At 40.5% G+C, this 5,118-nt stretch overlaps 1 long non-coding RNA gene across 1 annotated transcript; it reads left to right on the top strand.

The window, feature by feature from the left end:
* The first annotated feature begins 2,192 nt into the window (after window positions 1-2,192).
* LOC144228975 (uncharacterized) lies at window positions 2,193-3,283 on the top strand. The gene is made up of 3 exons (XR_013334315.1): window positions 2,193-2,352; window positions 2,669-2,746; window positions 3,122-3,283. It is a non-coding gene; the product is annotated as an uncharacterized LOC144228975 (long non-coding RNA).
* The last annotated feature ends 1,835 nt before the right edge of the window (window positions 3,284-5,118 follow it).

Raw genomic sequence — 5,118 nt, 5'->3', positions numbered from 1 at the left:
AGCACAGCAGAAGCAAGTGGAAGATTCTACTTTCCTGATAAAGATCAGTTGCTGTTTCCTGTCTTGAAGACGAAAGTTGAGCAAATGCAAAGGTCATCTGTGTTTATATTAACAATGCAGGAGTTATACTATGTTTTCGCAACAACATCAGATCATTATTTATCCACTTGCCCTTTTTTTTAATATAATTCCTTTGAACTGCCTACATTTGCTTATCATGATATTTCTAAGTCTGTAAACAGCCCAAGTGTGGCTGTTCTATTTCTCTAAATAGAGTCTTAGGTCATTTTATTATCCAACATTATAAGTCATCAGAATGCATCCATCTGTTGTCTTTCCACATCTGGTGTAATTTTAACTCTTTAAGCCTAAAGAAAAACTAGAAAAACCATTGTGACATTAGTGTGTTAACTTTTTCCTCCCACACTGCTTTCCAATACATGGTTTTCTCTGGAAAATCACAAGGAAATGATTAAATATATCTATTCTTTGGAAATGGCATTAAATACCATGGCTTCTCCCCCTTCACTTAGTGATCTTTCTGATTTTCCAGTGCCCTGATTCTTTTTCCTGGGATCACAGCCACTCAGCGCCTTTTCTTACCAACTCAAAAAAAGTCTTCACAGATGTGAAGGCACAGTGCCTCTGAGGCTGCCTTCCAGTGGTCCATGGGCAGATCTCCATAGCAGGGGAGCTGTAAGCAAGGAAAAAAGCCAAAGCCTGTTTAGCACCAACAACCTTGTCAATTTGCCAATCATTCTTTCAGATGTCGTTGCATGCATGATTAGATTTTCTTCCATGTGCGTTTTGGGGGTAACATCATATTGGTTGACCTGTTTTCAATCCACTCAACTACCTTCAATTTGACAGCTCCTTCAGGAATAAAGAAAAAGAGTTGAGCAATTCCGCTGTAAATCACATGATGAGGCAAATCACAGTTTATCCACTAGTTATAAGATAGTTCTAATGTGTGAGATAAGATGAGCCCTCTTTCTGTTATATGTGGGGGAAAGATGCTCAACATCAAGGAAATTGACAAATGATTAATTACTCAAGGTTGAGCGGCTTATAAATACAATATGAACAGGGACATTTTCAACCACACAGTTATTTTCTTCCAAGTTGTTATCTGTTGCAGCTGGAATAGGCTAGATTTGTTCGTGGTAACAAAACTACCCCAAAGTTTTGGCAGTTTACAACAACCAAGATACACTTTTTTAAAATTATTTTTTAATGTTTTATTTATTTCTGAGAGAGAGAGAGAGTAAGCAAGGGAGGGTCAGAGAGAGGGAGACACAGAATCTGAAGCAGGCTGCCGGCTCTGAGCTAGCTGTCAGCACAGATCCTGACACGGGGCTCAAACCCACAAACCGTGAGATCATGACCTGAGCCAAAGTCGGACGCTTAACCGACTGAGCCCCCCAGGTACCCCCCAGGATACACTTTTCAATTACACTCCATGCTCAATGAGTATTAGCAAGTGGTTCTGTTCCATGTCAATACCTACACGGGACCCACAGTGATGGAGGAGTCTCTTTTAATGTTGGTGTCTGTTATGGCAAAGGCAAAACAAAAGTAGACCTTGGTCATAGAACAAACTATGGCTTAAGTTTCTGTCTGGATGTAATACAAGTCACTTCCCTTCCCATATTCATTTAAGTGGCAGAACAAGTCAATCCAAATCTGACTTCCATGTCTTTGGGAAAATACAGTTCAAACCCCAGGAAGGGAAGCAGGTCTGGATGAGTGGTAGTGAAATCCACCTCTCCATCAAACCCAGGTTTCATGCTTTATTTGAGTGAGGTTTTTTTTTTTTTTCTTACAGATCCCCCTTTAAAACCAGGAAACAGTGCTTAGAGAAATCAGCTTCACTAGTTCTAAAGAAGGGGTCTCATTGTTGGGATATGTTGTCTGACCTTGTTAGTAGATTTCAACCATAGGCTGAAAATGGATGACTCATTTTAGGACCATCCTAAACCATAGAACTATAGGTTTTCTTGCTTAAGGGTTTCACACTGATGCAAGAAAGGAGTACGCTGTTCACCAGAAGGACCAAAGCTCCCTCCTGCTCTGTCAGCCGCTGGTTTCCTCCAGTAAATTACTAAAACTAGGTACAAGGAACTGAGGCATCACTCCTCAGCGAGTCTGCAGAATATGTGCTTATGACAGTACCCTGGTAATTCCTGATCATTGCATCACTTCCTGATGGAAACTCAGCTTTTATTTCAGCAACAATAAGGGTTGTGCTGGACCCCTGACCTCACCTGAAGATGTCTTTATGTTGGATCTGCCTTATATATGGGGCAGTTGGTTCAAGACTTAGAGAAATTTCTACAGATACTCTCATTCCAGGTAAGTTGTTCGTTTTTGTTTTGCTTTTGGAATAGGACCTTGTCATATTTTGTCCATTACTGGAAAGCATAGATTAGTATTCCATACGGAAACTGGTTTATTCCTTCCAATGTGTTTTTGTAAATAAGCATTGGCTGCATCAACACCAGGGTCTAACCTTAGGCAAGTGGACCTTAGTGACCTGAGGGTGGAATGGAACATGGTCTTTTTTTTTTTTTTTGAAGACAAAGTAATAAGCTCTATGTTTTATGATATTAATAGGATTAAGGATATATAAGGATATTTATCCAGAGTTTCTCTTCTCTTTGTTTTGTAGAATGATGGGACCCAACCGGGGGAATTGGCCGGAAGCAACAATGGCTTCAGGCTTGGCGAAATGGACTAAAACATGGAGGTAAGTGTTTGAGACTCTGGTTTCCTAGGACCACGTCTGAGCCTCATTATACAGAGTCACGTATGGTCCCTCCTTTTACCACTATGGTCCCAACACTGTGAAGCCTTCTGCCCACTGGCAGTGCTTTTCCATATGGCAGTATGCTGATTACTCATGCCAGTAAAATACCTACGTACTTTGGCAGTAACGTATGCAGATACGTGTGTTTCTAATTACAGGGATATTGTTAGAACACGACTTGGCTTTGAGACACACAGTTAATAATCTAAGCAGAAATAATGCATTGTTTTCTAGTAGAAGAAAATAAGAACTTCATTTTAATCGTTTTTCCCCTTTCTCTCTCTTTTTGTTTGTTTGATACACATACATGGGCAGTATCATAAACTGGGGCAATACGGGAAGTTCTTGCAAACAATGTGGCCCTTTCTTCTCAGACATCGGACATACCACATCTGTTACCTGCCTAATCATCCATCCACTCCTTTGCTACAGATGCATATCCAGGATTCTGTGTCCTCTCATTGTTCTTTGTGGATACCATGTACATTTTTAAAGAATAAGTGTAAATTAATTAAAGTTATAATTTTAAAATGTGTATCTATATAGCGTACGTGCATAATTTTTGCTTTTCCTCACCTTTTTCTTGTACGGCTAAAAGCTTAAATCTGAGGGCAACACGTGTGTGGAAACTGAATGCACTATAGGTTCAAATGAGCATGGAAATTTTTCAATAAAAGCACACAGTCCGGTTCTTGACCATGCTATTATAATTTGCATTTTCTAATCAGTGTGTCTCCAGCCTTAGGATAGTGCTACTATTATTGTTGGTGGATTTTGCAACCTAATCTTGACTCATTCAGTGAACCACAAAAAATCACCCAAGGCCAGATTCCCAGTCTACAGGAATTCCCTTCCAAGTGATGAGAGATGTACTTTTCTTCAAGATCTTCTTAATAATTCACAATTTTTTGAATTTAGAATTATTTCTGCTTATCAGTGAAGCAGAGGATTCTGACACATTCCCTTTGCTTCATCATGTCCAAAGAAGTAAAGAAATCTAGTAACATTGATGAGTACCAATGAATGACACATTCTGTTTTCTTCTTGGGCAAACCTGGCAAACTGTTGAAGAACACGTGTGCAGAGCTTGGGCAAGCAGTGTGGGCTTGAGCTGGGTGTGTGCGGTGTCTGCTGTAGAATCATTTCCACTCAAATTCAGGATGGAGCTGTCTCCCTGTAATCCAGGTCATTTTTCCCCCCAGATCTGACAGCTTGCATATGTTTAGGGACTGTGCTTTTCACCTCATGTAAATGATGAGTAAAGGCCAAAGCAGCTATGGAGGCATTGACTAAAGATGACATTCTACTTATTAAATGCACCATTTGCTACTAAAGACATGCAACGTCTGCTTNTTTTTTTTTTTTTTTTTTTTTTGGCACATGAAACACTTTTCTTGAGGTTTGTTACTTTAAACATTAGTCAATATTCATTTATTGAGCATGACTGTACAATACATAGGCTTCAGGGATATGAAGATGAAGAAGACATGTAGCCCTCCAGTAGCTCACAGTTTAGAGATGTCTCCATGATAAAGCAAATAATAATAATAATAATAATAATAATAAGTAGCATTTATTGAGCATCAACTGCTTCTCCTCAGTTGGAGTCCCTGATTTGTTACATGACCTTGTTCAGTGACTGTTGTAACACACACACAGGTAATGAATGTGGGGGGTTCAGAGAAATCAAATAACTTTCCCATGGTCACAGAACAAGTTATGTGGTCACAACAGAGTTGTGATGTCAGGCTAGATCTCTCTGATTCTGGAGCCTCTGCTCCTATTGCTTCCATTTTAGATCAGGCTACCTATGTAAATACAAAAAGTCACTCAGGAAACAAGACTGCATGATGATGATAGGAGGTGGTACATGCTCTAATCAGCAAATAGACATCTGAGCCCTGGGTAACGCTCCAAATGTTAGCTAGGGTTCTGTCCTACTCCACTCTTGCCAGCAAACAAGAATCCACATGTCCTGCCTGGATACTTATTCTCAGGATTCCCAGGAAGACCACCACCCCCCAAATACCCTCCCCACTCAATCATTTATATATCCCTTTAAATATAGTTGCATTGTTGCCAACTTGTTGGTGCCTTCATTTACATTTACCAAACCTCTCACAGCCATTACAGGTCCTCAAGAGACAAGATCTCATAGGACAGGGGCGCCTGGGTGGCTTAGTCAGTTAAGCGTCCGACTTTCACTTAGGTCATGATCTCGCGGTTCGTGGGTTCGGGCCCCGCGTCGGGCTCTGTGCTGACTGCCAGCTCAGAGCCTGGAGCCTGTTTCAGTCTGTGACTCCCTCTCTCTC

The sequence above is a fragment of the Crocuta crocuta genome, unplaced genomic scaffold (assembly GCF_008692635.1).
Source record: "Crocuta crocuta isolate KB4526 unplaced genomic scaffold, BGI_CrCroc_1.0 scaffold546, whole genome shotgun sequence".
NCBI lineage: Eukaryota > Metazoa > Chordata > Mammalia > Carnivora > Hyaenidae > Crocuta > Crocuta crocuta.
This window is presented reverse-complemented; position numbering and strand designations above follow the sequence as displayed.